The sequence below is a fragment of the Aethalodelphis obliquidens genome, unplaced genomic scaffold (genome assembly GCF_003676395.1).
Source record: "Aethalodelphis obliquidens isolate GAN/ISIS:26980383/991018 unplaced genomic scaffold, ASM367639v1 scaffold13, whole genome shotgun sequence".
Classification (NCBI taxonomy): domain Eukaryota; kingdom Metazoa; phylum Chordata; class Mammalia; order Artiodactyla; family Delphinidae; genus Aethalodelphis; species Aethalodelphis obliquidens.
Window position 1 is genome coordinate 26,876,045 of NW_020837957.1, and position 23,116 is coordinate 26,899,160.

General features: G+C 42.6%; 1 long non-coding RNA gene across 1 annotated transcript; it reads left to right on the plus strand.

The window, feature by feature from the left end:
- The first annotated feature begins 19,335 nt into the window (after nt 1–19,335).
- On the plus strand, nt 19,336–20,936 carry LOC113624600 (uncharacterized). Its single transcript, XR_003434400.1, has 3 exons — nt 19,336–19,375; nt 20,032–20,114; nt 20,726–20,936. It is a non-coding gene; the product is annotated as an uncharacterized LOC113624600 (long non-coding RNA).
- The last annotated feature ends 2,180 nt before the right edge of the window (nt 20,937–23,116 follow it).

Consider the following 23,116-nt stretch of genomic DNA (forward strand, 5'->3'; position numbering starts at 1 on the left):
CTTCCCAACACTGAGTATAATCTGTCTTTTTGATAGTAGCCATCCTAGTAGATATGAAGTGGTATCTCATTGTACTTTTAATTTGCATTTCCCTAATGCCTAATGCTGTTAAGCATCTTTTCACGTGATTTTAGCAATTTGTATATTTGCCTTCATGAAATGTCTTCTTAAATCTTTTTCCCATTTTATAATTGGACCATTTGTCTTTTTATTATTGAGGTATAAATGTTCTTCATATATTCTATGCAACTTCTTCATCATATACGTGATTTGCAAATATTTTCTCCCAACTTGTCTTTTCATTTTCTTAACAGTGTGTGCTGTTTTTCTTATTATTAGCTTTTCATAAAAAAATTTATTGAGACATAATTTACTTACCATAAAGTTCACTTGTCTAAAGTGTACACTTCAATGGCTTTTAGTATACTCACAGATTTGTGCAATATCACTGTACTCTTCTTTAGAACATTTTCATCATCCTCAAAAAAAGCATTGTACCCTATAGCAGTCATTCTTCATTCTGCCCTCAGCCTACCCCCTGGCAATTCGGAATCTACTTCCTGTCTCTAAAGACTTACTTATTCTGGACATTTCATATAAATTAGTCATATACTATGTGGTCTTTTGTGACTGACTTCTTTCACCTAGTATAATGTTTTAGAAGTTCATCCATGTTGTAACATATATCAGTACTTCATTCTTTTTTTATTGTTGGTAATATTCCATTACATAGTTATGTCACATTTTGTTTATCCATTCATCAGTTGATGGACATTTGGGTTGTTTCTACTTTTTTGGCTATTATAAATAATGCTGCTATGAACATTCGTATAGAAGTTTTTGTGCGGACGTATATCCTCATTTATCTTGGGTAGATATCTAAGAGTGAAATTGCTGGGTCAATATGATAACTATATTTGACATTTTGAAGAACTGTCAAATCGTTTTCCAAAGTGTCCATACCATTTTACATTCCCACTGGCAGTATAAGTGTGTTCCAATTGTTCTACTTTCTCACCGACGCTTTCAATTACCTCTCTTTTCAATTTTAGTCATTCTAGCAGATGTAAATTTGGCATCTTATTGTGGTTTCAATTTGCATATTCCCAATGACTAATGGTGCTGAGCAGCTCTTCATGTGTGTGTTCACCATTTGTATATCTTTGGGAAAACATCCATTGAAATTCCCTGCCCATTTTCTAATTTCATTATTTGTTTTTTAGTATTGAGTTATAAGAGTTCTTTTATATTCTAGATACAAGTGCCTTAGCAGATTAATGGTGTTTTTTGAAGTGGCAAAGTTTTCCATTTTGGTGAAGTGCAATTTATCAATTTATCATTTTTGCAATTTATCAAAGCAAAAATGAGTTTGCTTTTGGCATTGTACCTAAGAAATCTTTGCCTCATCCAAAGTCACAAAGATTTTCTCCTATATTTTCTTCTGAAAGTTTTATAATTTTAGCTATTATATTTAGGTCTGTGATCCTATATTGAGGTATTTCAGACAATTTTTTCTTTTGTATTTTGTGAAGTAAGTTCATTTGTCTGCACATAGATATCCAATTCCAACACTTATTTGTTGAAAGGGCTACAGTTTGCTTTTGAATTGTTTTTGCACCTTTGCTAAAAATCAGTTCATCTTAAATGTGAGGTTTATTTCTGGACTCTCGACTCCATTCCATTGATCTACATGCCAATCCCTGCACCAATACTACACTGTCTTGACTACTGTGGTTTTATAATACACTTTGACATTGAGTGGTATAAGTCCTCCACCTTTGTTCTCTTTTTAAAATTTGTTTTGGCTATTCTAGTTCCTTTGCATTTCCATATAAACTTTAGGATCAATTGTCAATATATACAAAAAGGCTGTGGGGATTTTGATAGAGATGTTGAATTTACAGATCAATTTGTGGCAGAATTGTCACCTTAACAATATTGAGTCTTCCTATTCATGGACATGGAATGGCTTTCCATTTTAGATCTTCTTTAACGTGTCTCATTTATGTTTTGTTGTTTTTAGTGTTTGTCTTCCACTTCTTTTATTAAATTTATTGCTACATATATTTTTGGTGCTACTGTGAATGGAATTTTTTACTTTATTTTTGGGTTGTTTGATGTTAACATATAGAAATATAATTGGTTTTTGTGCATGGTTCTTATATCTTGTGACCTAACTCAAATTGTTTATTAGCTCTGATAGCTTGTTGTAGATTCTTTGAGATTTTCTACATACCATATTGTATCATCCGTGAATGAAGACAGTTTTACCTATTTCTTTCCAATATGAATGCATTTATTTATTTAAGTGGTAAAGGGAGAACTTGCTTTGTTCCTAATCTAAGGAGGAAATTATTTCATCTTTCACCATTAAATGTAATTGTCCGTCTAATTGGCTCAAACAAACCCCAAGTACAATATTGGACCCAAATATTTTTTAAGTTGGGAAACATCAGAGACTGGAAGTAGAGATATAGAGAGAGGTAGAGGCAGAGAGAAAGAGAGAGAGAGAGAGAGAGAGGAAGAGAGGTAGAATGAAAGGCGTGAATGATTCTCCTGTGCCAATTCTGTCAATGGGTTATAACCAAGAGGGCCTGGAGGGCCTGAACAGGAAATGATAAAAATCAAGACAATGCCCAGTGGCATTTCATCAGCACAAAAGAACCTTATCTCAAGGTAAGAGTAAGCGCTATCTTAAACTGAGAGCTGGGAAAAAGAGGCTCCCTGAACTGGCATTATCTGTGTGGAAAATGCTGTTGGAAGGACTGGGACAGGATGTAGACATGCATTAAGGGAGGGCAAATCCCTTCAGTATGAAAGTAGAGCTTGAAATATTACATTAGCCAAGTATACCAGCTGCCCTGCCCATTAAATATTCATGCTCAAATCCCTGTCAATCAACAGGAGCAACCTTGTCCCTCTTGGACCTACTAAAGAGAAGCTGTGTAGGTTATTCAGCAAATTTTGAGGGAAAAGAGACTTGGCTTTTTTTGTCCACAATGATGCCAAAGATGCATTTGGAATTGAAAACTGAACTGCTCCCTTCCTTGCCTGTCTTTTGACAGAATGCATCTGAAAGGTTAGGGAGTGTGGCCTTAGTTCTCAAACTTGGACATCCGTGGGAATCAACAGTGGAACTAATTGAAATTCAGACTCCTGGGCTCCCACTGTTCCCACCCACCTCCATCTGATTCAGTAGGTTACTGTTGAGGGAGAAGGAGGGAGTGAACACATTTTGACATATGTGGTCTGTAGGCCATTCCTTGTGAAACACTGAGGTGATTAAGAGTGCTGGCTTCTCAGATAGCCTACATGGTTGTACGCCCTTTGAAGTGTTACCTAACCTGTAAGGGCCTAAGTTTTCTCAAACCTGAGGATGAGAATAATAATAGCACCTCCATCCTCAGAGGGCCATAGTGAGAACTGAATGAGATGATGTGGGGAAAATATCGATAAGAAACACTCAAAAAATGGCAGCTACTGTTATCTTGAATTCAAGCAGAAATGAATTCTCCAACTCATGAAGGCTGCAAGTGCATCGGCAGGAACCTTAGGCTCCACTGCTCCTCATAACCCCAGTATAAATTGGGGTGTAGCAAAGAGTTAAATATCGCCGAAGGGCTTTGGCTTGGCACCATGGCTGATACAGGAAGCCACGCTTCCCACAGAGGGGTGGTGGCCTGACCTGTGAGGCCAGGATGCAGTGGTCTATTGGCTAAGTCTGCTTTACAAAGCCCTGACCGCAGGGGTCTGTGTGACCTGAATCTTTCCTTTCTTTTCCTCTGTGGTGAAGGGCCTGCAGGGAATGTTAGCAGTTCAGGAAGCTGTGCTGTGTAAAGGAAGGCACACTGACCCAATTTCCTGTGCTGCCTCTCCCACTTGAGGGATTGTGCACATGTTAGGTCATTTCTGTAGATGTTAGTTTCCTTATCTCCCAGAATAAGGGCAGATCAGATATTTGTATGCGGGCATTGTGGTTTAGCACTTTGACATACTGCCTCCCTTTTGATTCCCACAAGGCTGTGGATTCCACAAAGCAGGAATTCTCTCCTTATTCACTGGTGAGCAGACGGAGCCCAGAAAGGTTACAGGACTTGTTCGAAGTCACAGGGCAAGCATACGAGTAAGCATGGCGCCCCTAGCGCTCCACATTACATTGCTCCGCCCGTGCTGCCTACCGCCAAGGGCAGCAATGAGGAATAAAGAAAATTATGGATGTGAAAGTTTTGGGCACGCTTTGTGATTTGAAAGCGCTATGACTCGTCCTCATTGGCCTTATGGGGACACACGGGTGGGAGCCTATTTATAGAGAGCCACAGTTTGGCTTGGGACTGACATGCCAGTATATTTTAGAGGAAGGAATATCAATGTGGTAAGTGCCTAGTACACTGAGAGTTCTTCAATGTGTTACATGGCAAATGTATGCTTTTATCGTCATTATCATCATCATCTTCGTTATCATCAACAACATCATTTATAACACTGCATTGGCATACAGTGTACTGTGGCCTTTCTATAGTGCTTTACATGTAACATCACATTTATTCCCACCCATGTCAAGTGAGCATTAAAAAAATACCTATGAGAAAAGTGCTATTATTACATACCCATTGTATAGAGTGGAACAGAGTTTAAATATTTGGCTATAATTGATGTGCAACAAAATATAAGCTGAGTTATATTTGCGTAGTTGACAGAAAGTTAAATTTGGCAGGCATTTAAACATCTATTAATTTTAATTTTGCCAATTTTCTTTTCCTATTCTACAGCCAATTTTTTTGGAGAGCTAAAATATTTTTATAGGTCCTTAGGAATTGTGCCTATAATGCCTTTTTTTTTTTTTTTTTAAATAGATCTTTATTGGAGTATAATTGCTTCACAATACTGTGTTAGTTTCTGTTGTACAACGAAGTGAATCAGCCATATGCATACATATACCCCATATCCCCTCCCTCTTGAGCCTCCCTATCCCACCCTCCATATCTCACCCCTCTAGGTGGTCACAAAGCACCGAGCTGATCTCCCTGTGCTATGCGACTGCTTCCCACTAGCTAACTATGTTACATTTGGTAGTGTATATATGTCGATGCTACTCGCACTTCTTAATGTCCCTGCATAAGAAAAAGCCGTGAGCACGAACATGGGTTTTACATAACAATGAGAGAAGGCCTGGAGACCAGGCAGATGGTGCGCTGGCTCAGTTTCATGCAAAACAGGACGCCACTGATGGAGAAGCTCCCAAACTGAATCCGTGGGGAAGCTTTAAAAATTACAGCTTCTTAGGCCGAATTTCTCCCTGTGTTCTGGACCCCATCCCCTGCCTCACCTCTCTTCTACTGCACAGGCTCATTTTCCCAAGTCTCTGTCTTAGCAACTGCTGTGTTTTGCCCTTTTTTCAGGGAAGACTCAGGAGAGGAGGCTTCAGTCACTTTCTTCCCTTAAACTCCATCATTCTTTCTCTCATCATCTTTGTTGGGTCTCTTTGACATTTTTGCCCCATTTTTATACTGCCAAATGACAAAACAACTTACAAATTTGATGTCCTTTATTCAAGGGAAAACGATCCATGGATTGGGGGAGTACAGTGTCTTACAAGCAGTGGAACACTCTTCCCAAGGGATTTTGGGCAAGAGTGGGCAGAAGAAGCAGACAGGAAACAGAGCATGACTGGCTAGGAGGCCAGGGATTTCCTTATAAGGCTAAGAAGTCTATTTTCTAGGTCAACTATTTTCTAGCTAGCAAGTCTATTTTCTAAGTCAACTCTAGCTAAAGCAGAATTGGAGGACTGCAATTGGTGTTTGTTACGTTTCCTTGACAGGTGTTTCCTGTAAACGCAGGCTGATTTAGGTTTAGATTTGTGACGTGGACTGGGCCACTGGGGCAGCCTCCGTTTAGTGGGTCTCCATATATGAATTAACTTTTTTTTTTTTTTTTTTTTTTTGCAGTACGCGGACCTCTCACTGTTGTGGCCTCTCCCGTTGCGGAGCACAGGCTCCGGACGCGCAGGCTCAGCGGCCATGGCTCACGGGCTCAGGCGCTCCGCGGCATGTGGGATCTTCCCGGACCGGGGCACGAACCCGTGTCCCCTGCATCGGCAGGCGGACTCTCAACCACTGCGCCACCAGGGAAGCCCTATATGAATTAACTTTATCAATACATACTGTTAATAAGATTGCTGCCTTCAGGTCCCTGCAACAGAATTCCTGGAGATGTCTTTAGAGTCTCCCCTCCCTTGACTTCACTCTTCCTCTAAAATCAACATGTCCTTCCTGTCAGCTCACCTCCTGGCTTGGGTTTCTCCCTCTGGGGTCCACCCTCTCCCCATTGACTCATCTGCTGCTCTCTCTTGACTGACTCTCCACCCTCTGACTACAGATTCACTGGGGACCCACCTTCTCTTGTTTCCAGCTGGACCCGGACTGGGACTGTGAGGCAGTTTCTCTGGTGGTGAAATACTTTAGATCAGGTGCAAATTATGGTCACCACCTTGAACAGCTGCCCTCAGAGCTTGCAAGCCTTGCCAAGGTGTTTGGTAAGGAAATTCCTTGATGTTAGCCGATTTCTGCAAATTACCCCCCTATGACATTCTGAAATAAATTCCTGAGGCAAGGAGGCACAGCAGTAGTGAGACGTTTCAGTTGGACCAAGGAGTTTGGTGGTAGGTGGGAGGCAGGCAGAGGGAGGAGGGAAAGGAAAATAACACTTACTGAGCTGTTACATATGCAAGGATGGAGATTTCAGTGTAGTATAAGTACAACAAGCCTGCAAGAGACTTGTTGTTATTCCTGTTAAAATAAAAGAACTGAGATTTAAAGAACTTGAATACTTTGTCCCAGGTCAAACTATATACAAGTAACTGGACCAGAACTAAAATCTGCACTTTGGAATTGGCTCCAAAGCCCATCACTCTTTCCATGGGATCATAATTCCTGAGACTACTGTGTGTGATCTTTTCAGCCTTCTCAAGTTATCCCCTATGTCTGGAATCCCCAAGGTGAACTTTTAGGAGGCTAAACCTTCCCTATGCTGGGCTTCAGTTTAGAATTTCCTTTCCTTCTAGCTCCAGAAAGCCCAAGGAAAGATTTTTTTTCCTTTTGAAATACAGCTTCTCCCTCAGGTGATTTGTAATGTTTGCAGCGAAGCATAGCATTTGCTTGGTTCACAATTACGAGTCACTGAAAGCCAGCAGAGATCACGTGGTGTGGTGTAGCTTGGCGTTTCCTGCAGAGGCCTGTGCTGGAGCCCACGCTGTTCTGCCACCAACTGGCTCTCCTGAGCCTCAGCAGCTCGGTTGGTTGGTTAGGCCACTGCAGTTGGTTGCAAAGTCTGTTACGGATCTACTTTTGAATGCTTCTAATTGGGCTTTTGGATTTTATAAAAGCTGAATTTGACAGTTCCTGTTGTTTAGAGGATGGTTGTGTAGAGCCTGCCATGTACCAGAAAACTTTTTCACACTCCAGATTTGTCCAACATTAACCAAATGAAAATCGTGGAAGAGACATGAGACTTTAAACGAGAGGAAAGGAATGGGGAGTCAAACAGTAACACTAGACTGGGTTCTTGCTTTTAGCAGATAATCCCCAATAATCACATAATGCAAGAATAAGATGCCGCGGTTATTAAGTGTCCCGAGGTACTTGTTTTTAATTCTCTTTTCCTTAAAAAGTTATCTGTTCCATACGCACAAGCCACTTCCCACCATCCCCCCACTCCCTCCATCACCACCCCCTCCCCAGTGCTAGAGAGATTCGTTTTCTCAAGGATTTATTTAGTGTCAATCAACAGTCCATCTGCCCTGCACCAAAAAAAAAAAAAAAATTAAAAAGCAAAATATGGCCCCTCTCTGTTCTTTCAACACAGGAATGAACACCCCTCCACACGCTTCAATTAGTCTGTGTGCAAAGCAAAGAAACTCTTTGCTTCACCTACCCTTCCTAAGCTCACCAAACCTAGGCTTTATTCCTAGGCCCTGAAAATTCACCCCTCCAGAAACTCAAGTCTTTGACGAATGTGGTTGGGTCCTAGCTGGCACTTTGCAAATCAATCTCTTTGCGAGCTTTTTCCACCTGTGAAGTCTTTTCAAAAGCCTTATGGTTCTGATAAACAGAATGCAGGCTGCCAGAGGGGGCCCCCAGGAAAGGTTCTTTTCCCTTTCTTTGGGGCTATTTGCATGAATATTGGTCAGGAGTTTTGCAAATTAAAGTGACAGCCATACTAAGGGGTGATTAAAACAAGAAAATGGATACATGTCATGAGCACAGGCTAAAGGTGAAGTCAGGGAAATTAGTGATTTTGAATAAAACCAAAGAGCCAGTTTCCATATTAGCTTTTCCCTCTGCTTTTTCCAAATTGACCAGAGTAGGTAGCGTCTCTTAGTCACGTTTTCTCTCCTGTGGCCTCTGGGGTACTGAATTCAGAGAGCTGATCACGAGCCAGCTGGTAAGTACCTGCTCTAAGAAACAATATACTATTGCTTCTCCGGCAGCATCAGTGGCGCAGAGGGGAAGGAAGCATTTGCCACTCATTAGAGGTGTGCTGGAAGCAGGGATGGGGAGGTAGCTGGTATGCCGCTCTGTCTCAGGACCTAGAGATACTCAGGATACTTGTGACTTTTAAATGGGTGGCCAAAAACTGAAGTAAGACCTCACTTTGGTTTAGAAGAACTTACCTGTCTTGAAACATCAGAACCTTTTCATTTCTAAGCCTCCAAGGAAAAAAAGTGTTAGGGACACCTGAGAGGTGCACAAATGTGAAAGCCGGTGCAATGTCAGGAAGGAGGCTGGGAAAGATGGAGGTTAGGGGCCAGGCCACCTGTGGATATACAGAAAAGAGCAGAATGGTCATTATTTGTATTTGCAGTGTCTGGCTGGCCTGATGACTACCTGCATCAGCAATTTCCAGGAGGCTTGTTTAAAATGCAGATGCCCCAAAAGGACTGACTCAGAGTTTCTGTGGGTGGGCCCTGGACTCCAGAGTTTAACTTTTCAGGCATTTGTGATGCACCTTGAAGTCTGAAAATCATTGCTTTAGAGCTGGCGGAGCCAGTCTCACCTGTTGTAACTTGGAGTTAGAGATGATCATTCATCGATTCTAGCAAAAGGACGTACAGTTGTCCCTCAGTATCTGCAGGGACTGATTCTAGGAACCCCCCCCTCAACAAATACCAAAATCTGTGTGCTCAAGCCCTTATATAAAATGATGTGATATTTGCATATAATCTACACACATCCTCCTGTATACTTTGTTATTTCTAGTTTACTTAAATGCCTAATACAATGTAAATGCTATGTAAATAGTTGCCCATGCTGGGAAATTTAAGTTTTGCTTTTTAGAACTTTCTGGATTTTTTTCAAATGTTTTCAATCTGTGATTGATTGAATCCGTGATGCAATGCAGAGCCCATGGATACAGAGGGCCGACTGTACTCTTAACTGTAGACTGTTTTATGTGTGTGCCTAGTTAGCACCTAGACAGAATCATTGAGGCCCCCATTCAATCAGCAGAAGGTGGCCACATGGAGACTCCAAATTCCGACCAGCCCCTATTACATCTCTCTTTCTCCATCTCCTTTATCTCCTTTCTCTCTATTGTAGACTGTAAAGCAGTTCCTAGACTTTTTGTTTTTTGCCAATCAATAAAATAGGAAAAAAAATAGACAAAACCAAACACATTTTGTCAATCAACATAGGGCTGCTTACATTTTTTTTTTTTTAATTGTAATTTTTAGCTGCACTGGGTCTTTGTTGCTGCATGCGGGCTTTCTCTACTTGGGGTGAGAGGGGGCTACTCTTTGTTGTGGTACATGGGCTTTTCATTGCAGTGGCTTCTCTTGTTGCGGAGCATGGGCTCTAGGCACACGGGCTCAGTAGTTGTGGCACACAGGCTTAGTTGCTCTGCAGCATGTGGGATCTTCCCGGACCAAGGATCGAACCCGTGTCCCCTGCATTGGCAGACGGATTCTTATCCACTGCACCACCAGGGAAGTCCCAGTGTTGCTTATGTTTAATTTTGCCTAGTACGGACATTGAAAAATAGCAACTATCATCTATCATCACCATGCTTATATAAAACTAAAAACATTATTTTTGAAAATAAATGTATTTATTTTATTTATTTATTGCTGGCTGTGTTGGGTCTTCGTTGCTGCGCATGGGCTTTCTCTGGTTGGGGTGAGAGGGGACTACCCTTCCTTGCGGTGCGCAGGCTTCTCATAGCGGTGGCTTCTCTTGTTGCGGAGCACAGGCTCTAGGTGCGTGGGCTTCAGTAGTTATGGTACGTGGGCTCAGTAGTTGTGGCTCGCGAGCTCTAGAGCACAGGCTCAGTAGTTGTGGTACAAGGGCTTAGGTGCTCTGCGGCATGTGGGATCTTCCTGGACCAGGGATCGAGCCCGTGTCCCCTGCATTGGCAGGCGGATTCTTAACCACTCCGCCAACAGGGAAGTCCCTAAAAACACGTTAGCACTAATTTAAAAAAAGAGAAAGTCTACGTGAGTTAATTTTTGAAATTCACTGTATTATCTTTACTTTTCTTTGTTTCCATTTTCTGAGAATTATTGGTGTACTTTAAATACTTTGTCCAAGGGCAATGGAACTTGACTCATTGGAGTGGGTTAAATGAGGAGACAATTGACTAAGGGGAGAGCTGCCTTCTTTGCCTGGGAGAGGAAAGAACATTTGAGGAGATGGGTTCAAGCTGGATCTTGAGTGCTAGGCAGGATTTTAACATTTCAGGGTCAGTTTCTAGAGATGAGATAGTAGGAGCCTAGGCATGGGAGCTGGGAATGAGAGGTGCACTGGAAGACAGGAAATCCACTGGGTCTCTCAGACTTAGACTGAAGAAGGAGATAAGTTGAATACAGAAAAGATTTTACCAATTATCTTGATCGATCACCATGTGTTGGGCACCATGCTTATTATGTCCCATTTAATTTTCACAGCAGTGCTACAAGATGGAGTTCTACCTTACAAATAGGTAAACTGAAGCACAGAGAGATTAATTTACTCGTAAGATCACAATTGTATGGATCTGAACTGAAATATTTCCAGATCTTACTCTAAAGTCCATTGTCTTTCCTTGTACAAACTTTTTCTCTTGGCCTTGAATGACAGGATAATAATGGTTGGCACATTCAGTACTTCCTATGCACCAGGAACTGGACAAACCACTTTATATCCATCAACTCATTTACTCTTTAGAATAAGCCAGTGAGGTAAGTATTCTTGTTATCACGTACAGATAAGAAACTGAGCCTAGAGAAGCTGATTAACTTACAGAGCCAGATTTAAACCTAGGACTGTGATTCTGGAGCCCAGGCTCTTAACCACTCCATGGCCTTGCCTCTGTTGTGGAAGTTTCTGAGCTGGGGTCACAGAGTCCAGGTACCACATATAGTAATATTTTTCCTGGATGAAGCCAGTAACAGATCCAGGAATTCTTATTTCTTACCTTTAGCTCCTCAGTCTATCCCATATCCCCCTCACTCCTTCCCCACCTCAAACACACAACTATAGTGTACTTGCTTGGTAGACAATATACATTGGAACTCCTTCAGCTCAGGCAACTAGCTGTCTCCCCTGGTCAGGAGTAGTGAAGGGGACCTGAGTAGGATTCCTGGCAATGGTGAAGGCCCCCTAAGTCAGCAGGGGCAGATGGGGGCTGTGATGGAGTTGGTGGGGATGGAGCTAAGGAGGGGAGCATGAAAGTTCCATTGACAGGGACCAAAGATAGTTCTTGCAGTGCTGATGCTGGGAAAGGAATCTCAAATACGGTAGCCAATCTTTGTGTTTTAAAAAACACCTCATACTAATCCTTCCTTAATTTAAAAGGCACTTCGACTCTATCAGGGGTGTCTGTACACAAACAGGGAAACATTCAGCACAAGTTCACAGCTTTCAGTATGAGTTTAACATTTATCACACATCAACCAGAGGGAATACTGAAGGGTTTGGGGGATATTTTTTTTCCCACTAGGGTGACCAACCAGATCTTGTTTGTCTAGGACTGTCTTAGTTTTAACACTGTAAGTCCCACACCCCAGAAACCCCTCAATCCTGGGGATACCAGGACGGTTGGTCACTCTAACAGATGACTAACACAAGGTGTCTGTTCTCAAGGAGCTCACAGTCCAGAGATGATGGAGGAAACTGCATAAAGCAATCATGACAGTCCAAAGGTTTAGGTACAGTGTTTCATTCGGGAGGAAATGGCAGTTGGATGTCTTTACTGTGCCCACTAATGCTATAATATAGAGTGATTTCCATCCATTATAAACTCTGAGCATTAGCTCATTGGTGGATTGCACTGTGAGATGGAAATCATGGCAGAATTTATACTTAAGCAAAATTTTGTTTTTGTCTAAAATACACTATCCTTTTCCGCCTGGAATAAATTCTCCTTTCACTCTGTTAGTGATCCAATCTTTATGATATTTTGCTTTAATTGTCCACTGAGTATGTACAGGCATTGTCTGCACTAGAGCTGTCCAGTAGAAATTTAATGCAAACCATGTGTGTAATATAAAGTTTTCTAGTAGCCACATTAAAAAAAGGAAAAAGAAACAGGTGTAATTAATTTTAATAATATAGTATTCAATATATTTAACTAATACATTAAAATATTACTATTTTAATATGTGATCAACGTTAAAATTGCGATTTTTTTGGTACTAAGTCTTCAAAATTCAGTCTAGCCACATTTCAAGTGCTCGGTGGTCATAAGTGACTAGTAGTTAGTTTTGGACACCACAGGTCTATGCAAAGTCATGAGTAGAATACGATTATTTTGATAATTGAAGTCAAAACTCTTTGCCTAAATTAATGGGCTTTAAATTAATGGGCTATTTTGAGGGAAAGTGCTTTCTTCTGCCTAGGTTTTGGACTCCTCAATAATATGGACCATGCTGCCACTGGTCCCTAGGTTCCAGCTGAATTAAACACAAATTCTAAGCACAAGAGCAGCAGCACATCTAAAGAAGAAAACTGCAAGCTGGTAGCTGCATATTCTTTCTTAACTGTCGGAGCACTGCTGAGCACATGGTGAAGAGGCCATTCTTAGGTCTGATTTTGAAATATCCCCAGGTGTTTCCAGTTACCTCCAAGGCGTATCATGGAGTTTGCAAAACAAAATATAATTTACATTCTTGGATTTATAAAAAGCAATTATTGTATGTGCCTCATGGTACGCTCTTGATGGGAAGGGGGGAGAAATGTGAAACCTAGCACACAATGAACTGATGTTGTAATTCCCTAAAGGCTGCAAAAACACAAACAAAAACAATGTGACAGAGATGATAAAGACACTATGAGAAAACATTGAGCTGGGGTTTAGCGAACCCAGTTCTCCGTCAGCATGCTTTGCCAGATGACTTATCTACTCAGTAATGTGGAACAAACACTGCCTTTCTTCCAGTTAAAAAAAGTTCTGACTCCCCCTTTTGTTTCCCATAAGCATTTCTGCTGTTTTTGCTCACTGAACCTCAAAATAACTGCACCCATACTCTGTTTTTCTCATTATTCATCTTGCAAACATTTATCGAGGCTTCCTATGTTTCCAGCATTGAGCTAGGCCCGAGGGTTGGGGGAGGAGTTACAAAAACGCTCACCATCTAGTGGGCGAGACAGAGAAGCAAACAAAAGAGCTGCAGAGCGATCATTTCCGGAAGCCAGTTCTTACGACGAAGGGCTAAGTGAGCCTAGCTGGAGAGCTCCGCCATCAGTGCGGGATCTGGTGAGGTAGGGATTGGTCTGGGTGCCGATGGCCTTGTAGAGCAGTGTTACCTGATCTGGTTGGAAGGACGGGGAGGAGGTGGAGAAGGCTCTTGAAGCAAACAAGCTGAGCCAGGGGAGCAAAGATGTTGAGGTTCTACCAACAACAACGTCATTGCCAGTTAACGCCTCAGCAGTTTGTGGTTGGACTGGGACTCCGAAAGTTAGCAGAAGCAGGCAGGGCAGGGATGACCCTGGATGAGAAGCACCATGTATTGACTTTGACACATTTTTCTCCTGGACTGGCCTTGACCTGTCATTCGAAGTGATCTCAGTGACACTTTGACACCATTCCTTCCTTCCTTCTATTTATTCATCCGATAATTTTGAACTCCTACTAGATGCCAAGGGTAGATCGGGACTAGAGGAAGGGAAAAAAGGAACAGGACGAAATCCTTCCCCTTGGAGTCGGGGGTGGGGGAGGGTCACTCGTAGGCACACATATTATGATGTGGTATCTGCAGTGGCAAAGGCAAATTTGGGAAATGGGGAAGAATCCCCTGACTGGTACCTCAAATTCAGAAGCCAGAGAGCTAAGAAGAGGAACATCACTCCACCGCTCCCCTGGACTCTCAGATATATTCAGGAGGGCTTTCAACTTCCACAGCTCCTGGGATTTGGGGCATGACATATGTAGCAGACACTATACAATTTTACCTGGATTTTGAGGGCCAAGGAGACCCCCAGCTGACACTCGGTAATACTGGGATGAAAGACACGACCAGAAGCAGGTGACCTCAGTGTTCTCACTCTGGGACAGTGTTGTGTTGTGTGTGTGTGTGTGTGTGTGTGTGTGTGTGTCACAGCCAGAGACAGTCAAGTAAATGTCAGAGTGGTGGGAAGGGCCCACGTGCAGAGCCTGTTCCCTGATTCCTGGATCAAACCTGCTGTTGGAACTGGAGTGTCTTTAGACATCCTTTATTCTTTTTTCAAAATCCTTCCCTTAATGACTGAAAAGTCTGAGATCTAGACACGTGCATTGATGTGTCATGAGGTGCTGTGACCGGATCCTGTGTTATCCTGGCTCCCTGTGTCCTTCTTTCCATCTTGCTGCCTTTCTGACCAACTCTGAACAATCAGGGCGGCACAGCTATAGACATAGGAAGACCTTATCCAAGTTCACTTTGGGTAAGTTCAGCAGCACAGGCCAAGGCCCTCTGCTTTGTCACACTGCCCTGCATCCTTGCTTAGGGCCTCACTTCCTTCTGGCTGGAGAGTCTCATCTGTGATGTTGTTCAGGGCTGTAACCCAGCACCTGGTATTTAGGGGATGCTCTGTCACTGTTGATTGATTGAGTGGATGAGATGTAACTCCATCCAGCTCCAGTCATACAAACCCAGACTGAAGCCGCCAGAAGCTCTGGGCTGTCTTCCCACTCTCACTGGCTGCTGCAGTAGTGGCAATAATGCCTTGTATTCAGATGGCCCTTTGCTATTTCCAAACCCATTAGCCTGCTTGGCCACATTCAGTCTCAAGTATCCCTACAAGGTGAACATTTGCGTGAGAGTGAAGGAAGCCTGAAAAGTTCTGGACTTTTCTTTGGCACTTTCATTCAGGTCCACAAAGCCTGAAAAACCAGAAAGTTGCTGCATGTTATATAGACTCTGAGGGAATGGCATCATTTACCACAGTTTAAGATTGATTCTTAAATGCATGCATGGCATTAAAGGGGCTGTCCCTCCATCAGTTGTTTGTGGAATTATAATCTATTCAGCTAGAGTTTTTCCTGGATACACTCAGCCCAAACTTTGGGGGGTATTTGGTGATCACATACAAATTTCTTCCAAGCGTCTAAGTGTGGGAATGCAAAGAAGTTTCAGCCCAACAGAGGTCTGGGTGTATGCCTTCCTCACATCTGATTTCCTCATAGAGACCACTTCCTCACATCTGAGGGGAAGAACCACATCTGTGCTGGTCAATTCTGCAATCCCAAGACCTAGCATTTTCAGTGGATGGATGGATGGATGGATAGATGGATGGATGGATGCACGGACTGATGAAAATTCAAAGAATCTTCCTACTTGAGAGAAGTTTTGAGCTCTCGCTCTTTGTCATTCCAATTGATTTCTTCATAGAAGAGCATTATAATGACCAGACAAAAAGGAGTGAATTCATGGATACAGAGAGCAGTTTAAAAGGACAGATAGCAGAGAATTTCTCCACACGCAGAAAAGAACCTGGGGGAAAATAAAGGTTAAAAATACACATGTGTATTTTTGAGGACCAGGTACTTTATCTTACTTCATTCTCACAAAAACATCCTGATAGGAAGAGCAACAACTTAGTGACTATTCCCCTGTGTAGGTTACTTTGCTGAGAACTTTCCATGCATCATCTTATTTAAAATTTGCAACTTAATCAGGCCAACACTATTATTATCTCCATTTTACAGATGATGAAACAAGCTTCGAGAGATGAAACAGGATGTGACAGTTGCAGGAATTGGACCTAAATCCAAAGAATATGTTCTAAACTGCTATGATTTATGGTAAGGAGGTTAATTTGATTTTCTTTTAGAGAGATGAAGAAACTGAGCCTTAGAGAACTTGAGAATCCTGCTCAAGCCAGTAAATGGTAGAACCAGGACTCAAATTTAAGTCGGCCTTACTTTAAATCCTACCTTCTTTTCAACCTCCAAACTCTCTTCTTTTTTTGACACGCTCAGTGACTTCAAGGCAGACCACCAAAAGTGACTTTAGATGGATACAGAAAGAATATTTTTGACCAGAAACTTGGTGATGGTATCTGATACACATTAAAAGAAAAAAAACAAAAACAAAAAAACCACCAAGATTTCCCTAACAGAGAACAGAATTAGGCCCCTGTCGGATGAGTTTAAACATTATTTAAATTCTTTTTTTAAAAAAACTTATTTTATTGAACAAGTATTTCATGCTCTTGGTATAATATTCAAACTATACAAAAGGATTTGTTGTGAAAAATAGCTCTTCTTCTCTCCCTCCGTTACCCAGTTCCCCTACCATGGAGCTGCTCATTACATCAACACTGGGGTAGTGGGGGATTAACCTGGCCTGCCCCACCCCGCAGTCTGCACACCCTGCCTGAGAGCAGGAGGAAGGGGGAGAGAGCAAGAGAGGTTGGAGGCAAGTGAATGAATGGCATCTGCCCCTACTGGCCCTCACTGGAGACAGGAAGTTAGAGACCAAGGTGGTATAACTATTGGAGGGATACTGGACCCCAGCCAAGCTGGGTTAGGGTAGGTCCTTCCCCCTGCCCCGCTGTGCTGCTGCAGTAGAGCCCATCTGGCCTTCTTCCAGGGCTGAGATTGGGAGCTTGGGAGCATCCAGAGGCCACTCCCACTGGGAACGTTGGCACGTTCCTGATTGGCTGTGAGTCACCTCAGGGCCCAAGCCCGTGGGGCGCAAGAGGAGGAAGAGGCCTGAAGCTGTGTGGTAACAGTAGCTGACCAATTGGGTGTGAAACATGTCCCTTCTGGGGACATTTTGGGGCTGTGAGCTGAGGTCACACTTTTAAATGAGTGGAGGTGATCAAGCGGTAGGCATAGGCCCTTACCACTTAGTGAGTGCACTGCTGACTACGTGAATTACAGCCATTTCCTCACTTCAGTCAAGCATGTGATCTCCTCAAAGAGAAGTTTTTGGCTGGCCCACTATTTGTCTTGCTGAGGACTGATGAAAGTGGAGGACACTGGGGAAAAAAACAATAAAGGAAAGAAGTCTTGCCTGGTTCCCAGACTGTGCGTAGCCCTAGAGGAGAAATGCTTGATCCCCCCAGTTGCAGCAGAAAATATCCTGTGACAGTCATTGGTTGCTGCTGTTGTTTTTGTTTGCCAACCTTGAAGAAGCCCTCAAGATAATTTTATCCAAATCCCTGCCATTCAGAGATGCAGATCGGCTGAGGGTGTAGTGACATGTCCAAGGTCATAGTCAGTACCAGCATCACCTGGCTGAGATGACCCACTGGAGACCCATCCGGCTGGCAGGTGGAGGGTGCACCCCACTTGGTCACAGGCTGACCAGATTGTTCCCCACAGCACTGTTAGTGCTTGTCAGCATGTTCCTTGCCTCTGAGTTCTAGGGCTGGAAAATCAGGTTTTTCAGGTCTAGAAACCCCACAACCCATTCTTCACTTCCCCAGCCGAGCCTCGAAGTCCTCAGAAAATCAATTTATGATAACCAGACTTTCCTGAAGTTGATTTGTAATCAAGAAAGCTAATAATTTACAAGGGGGACACAGTCTATTCCAGAATCTCTTTACCTGGTAGGAGGCCTCCTTGTGAAATCAAAAACATAGTAGGAAAATTGCCTGATAGGCAGAGAATTATAGAGCAGGAAGAATAGGTCTAATAAAATTTATTCAATATTTGGGCTGGGAATATCTACTGTCACCCCTCCTTTTTTCATGGAAAGAGTTGCATCTTGGGTTTGAATTTTAGCTCTGACATTACTAGCTATGTGACTTTGCCTGGTTGTTTGACCCCTCTGAGACTTCGTTTCTCCACAGGTCCAGTGGGGTTACCTACCAAATATACCATCTCCTTCTCTTAGATGGTGTTGGATGCACTGAGATTTGGGTTCTCAAATGCTGTTAAGTGGGCTGTAATTCCCACCTGTCCTTTTCTAGGCAAAAAAAGACAATAGAGTGAGTTTTCATCATGCTAAATTCATTGAAATATTTGATGTCAAAATGTCCTTTATTTCACCAAAAGATGGTGATAAGAGATCATTTTTCTAAAAAACGTTCTTACTTAGCTGCATAAGAAGTCGATCTCTTAATCTAGTCACGCAGGATTAGTGCCTGCATCTACAGGAATATTTGGATTAAGCGACTGCAGCAAAATAAGGAAGTGTACCCTCTTTTGCTTGTAGGTCTTCTACTTGGTTAGTGGTTTCAGTGAATTTAGGAATAAAAGCTGAAATTTCTAAAATAGAAAATTTTAAGTCCATGCTATTCAGTCTCAAACTTCTAATTTGTCTCAAGAGAGAATGTTAGCATTTGGTGGTACCCAGATTTTTTGTGACATGCTGTCCCCTATCTGCCTACCACATCTACCATTGTTGCCTTTCTTTGAATACTCCAGTGTCTGGTGACTTGGGTTTTATGCAAGACCATTAATGGGGGTGCAGAAATTACGCCTGAACTTGGTTGGAGTCCCTAACTCCTCTTGGGAGGTTTGTCCAGCAGGTAGAACCAGGAGAAGAGAACTTCGGAGCCAGCACAGTGGCGTTCCACCCTGCTCATGGGTCAGTAACTTCCAGAACCATCGGGGGGATGGGTGAAGCTGCTGAGGAAGACTTCAGCCTGTGGTTTTATGTGAAGAGAAAAGAGAAAAGAGAGAGTGAGAGGAAGGAAGGAAGGGAGGGAGGGAGGGGGGGAGAAAGGGAAGGAGGAGAGGCTTATTATTTGAGAGAGTCAGGCTCTTTAAATAAAAAAATCCATATGGCCCTCTAGAGAAAAAAAAAAAAACCAAAAGCAGTTAAAATTTGAGAGCTACACTGTGAGCGACACCTGCTGTGTTTAGAGGCGGAGTTATTTAAATAGCAGCAGCCGGGCGTCACTTCCGGTGCACGCAAGCTGTTATTCTGCGCTGGAAACTTGAGCAGAGGAGAAGGGAGAAGGAAAGAGTCTGGGTGAGCTCGCTAAACCCAAGCTTGGGTAGAGGAGGGGCATGTCTGGCTGACGCTGCCAGCCTCGGTAACTGGTAACTTCCACGGTGGGAGCCTCACTCTCCCTCCATCTGCATTCTTGTAAGACAGGCATGTGGTTGGTTCCCTTCTGAGTTAGCCAGCAAAAGCCAAGGTTTCACCCTGTTCACAAGCTTGCGAAGGCTTTTCTTGTAACCTATAGTTGTAGACTGTGACTATTTTGACTCTTGTGAATCATTTCATGTAAATCAAGGGAGGCTGAAAACCCAAGCAGGGCCCTTCTGGCAGCTTCCTGGGCTGTCCGCCCCCCTTGGAACAGCTGGGGAGCAATGATATGCCAGAATATCTGAGGGTGTTTGCAAACATGGCTCTGGGAAGATAGTGAAAGGATCTAGGTCCACATTTTTGTACCGGAGGCAAGACTGTGGAGGGCTGGGGGAAGATAGCCACATCCCTCACCCTCATGTGTCATAGCAATAGTTGGAAAGCCTTGCTGACATTTGGTGGTGGAGGCAGGGTGTTTCAGTCACTGACGTGCATAGAACGTGGGGCTAGCTCCAGCTGTGATCAAAGGAGAGGAAAGTTCAGACTACCAGCATCTTTTGTCTGAACTAGCCTCCTAACTACCTTTCTTGTCCCAGTGCACTGAAACCTGCCCTGCTGGCTCATAAGAGTTGATTGTGCATGGCTCCGTCCTAACGCTGTGTTCAGTGACATCAAACTGGTAAGCTTGAAATTGGCCTTGATGGGAGAATTTACACTACAGAAATTGTCAAGTGCCACAAATCAAGGCTTTTGTTTTTCCCCAAAGATCGATTCATCAGCACAGCACCTTGCTGCTTCCACTCCTGTCCCCCTACTTTCATTTCCTTCCACAGCTGTAGTGGCTCATCAACAGATAAAACTGATTGTCATCACCTGTAGTTTAAAACATCCACCATAGGAAATTCCCTGGCGGTCCAACAGTTAGGACTCCGCACTTTCACTGCCGAGGTCGCGGGTTCGATCCCTGGTCAGGGAACTCCCGCAAGCCGTGGGGCACGGCCAAATAAGTAAATAAATAAATGAAACAAAACATCCACTGTCTTCCCGTTGTTCTGAAAAGGACCACAGTCTTTACCATGGCTTATGAGGCCAGCCTGCACAGTCTGGCCCCTACAAGTCTCCCCTGCCTTTTTTTGCATTAGGCTTCATCTCACTTTATGTGCTCCGTCAGTTCTTCCAACACAGCTTCAGTTTCTCACCACAAGTTCTAAAGCACAAGCTCTTTGTACTGCCGTGTAAAGAGTTATTTGCTGCTCACCAGATATTCACAAACTTTCTCACATTTCCCAGCCCACTTGCAGTTGGGCGGGACCATGTGACCAGTTCTGCTGAGTGAGCTGTGAGTTGAAGTGACACGTAGCAGAAGATTTAGGAGCTGATGTGCCATCTTCCAGCCTTCTCTTCTACAGCTGCAATCGTGGAGGCCATATGTTGAGACAGCAGAACCACAGGATGAAGTAACCTGATTGCTGAGTCAGCACATGGAGAACAGCTGTCTTTAGAGAGCTGCCTGATTGTCTGTGGATGTCAGGGAAATAAACATTTGTTCTGTTTAGCCACTGAGATTCAAGACAATTTTGTTACCACAAAATAATTTAGTCTAGCAGTTCTCAAACCTTTGAGTCTCAGGACCTCTTTAAACTCTTAAAAAATTACTGGTAATCCTAAAGAGCTTTTACTTATGTGGATAACATCCAGCAATATTTCCATATCAGAGATTAAAACTGGGACTTTTAAAACTGAGAAAAACTTTTAAATGTGTACCTATGAATTCCTTTTAAAGTAAAAATAATAAAACCATTACTTAATATAAATATCACATTTTATGAAAAAGAGCTAGCTTCCAAAACAAACTAGTGAGAATTATAGTGTCTTACATTTTTGCAGATCTCTGGATTAATTGAAGACGGCTGGATTCTCATATTGCTCCTGCATTTAATTAATTGCAATCTGTTCTGTTTTTGTGTTGAGGTGTGTGAAGAAAATCTGGCTACACACAGATAATGTAGTTAAATAGTCTTTTCTGCTGATTACGAATATTCTTTTTGGATACCACATCAAAACTTGACAAGTGGTAGATTTTTAAAAGCTAGCTACAATATGGAATCTGAAATCATACCAATAAACTTTTCATGCTCTGTTACGTTAAAGTCCACTAGGCTCTCTTGCACTTTGAATGGATCCTTTATTTACCCATGCGTGATTTTGTGACCTCATGCATTGGTTACTTGGAAAAGATTGGTTCACTGAGTTATACAGATCTTCCAAATGTTGACATATTTCATTATATAATATATTTAAAAATCACATTAATTAGTATCAGCATCCATCTCACTGGGGTCTTTAAGTATTAGGAAGCTGTCAAGCTCATAATAATGGCTACAAGTTTTCTATAATTCTAATTTTTGTTTGAAAGCTTAAATTTTTATCTTTGGCAACAAACACTGTCAGTTATTTTCCTTGAAGTGACAGATTCGCTTTATGCATTCTTAAAAATATATATATCTACCAAGAACCCAAGATGGAATAACCATAGTTTGGCAGTAGTTCTTTTTCAAGTAAAAACTGTGTTCCATGATGAAAGCAGCTAGTTCCATTTACAACTCAAACAACTGCTTTCCCTGCAGACAACCATCGCATTTCTGTAGGCAGTAGAAGTGCTTTGTGCATACTTCCCATTTGTCACAGAGAATATTGAAGAGCTGTGTACTCAAGGGTAGTGATTTAATAAAAGAAATAACTCTTACTGCTTAATTAAAGGCTTTTCTAAGTAAAACTGACTTTTTTCCCCCCTGCAAGTGCATGGAAAAAGAATACAGTGGCTACGAGTACAGTCTGGTACCACTGCCTTCGTTCGTGCTAAGGCCTCAGCAGTGCTACCCACCAGTGCTTTTGTATCATCAGTGCAAATGTCATTCCAGCTGAAAAGGGGCAATGAAATCTTAGTAATAATTATAAAAATAATGTTGACCTCAGAGAACCTCTGGAAGGATCTCTGGTACACACAGTGTTCTGAGGACCGCACTTTGAGCACTACAATCCAGCCTGTGCTCACTAATGCACTCATACTTTTCCTTCTGGCTGGAGTGTAGCCCCTCCCCCACCTCTTTATCATTGTAGATATGATGCCCGGGTTCATGACCAACCTTAGGGATCCTTCTTTGACTTCCTAAGTCTATTCCCCTTTAAACATTCCCGCATACCTCACGTACATCTTCACTTACCACAATAGTAATTTACATTGACATCTATCTTCCTTTCTAGATTTTAAGCACAGGTAGCGTTGGGATGGGTTTTACGGTCTCACTATTACATTTTCAGTGTCCGGCATGGTGTCCGGTACATACTAGGACTCAAATCTTTGTTGACTGAGTAAACATGTGGTTCTGAAAACAACATGTGAGAAGGCCTGATGGAGGTTCCTGTTGATTTGGGAGCAGCTAGAATGACTCCCAGACCTCGATTAAACTTTCGCTCACCCAGGTTTTCCCACAAACAGATTCCATATTAAAAAGATAGCAGGGCTGTGACTGGTATCTATGCTCAGCTCTTTCCTGTTTCTGAAAAAGTCGTGTGTATGTGTGTGTGTGTATGTGTGTGTATGTGTACACATGTGCGCATGAGAGAAAATGGGTCTGGGGAAGGCACACTGACTATTCCTAATTACTTCTATAACGGGGC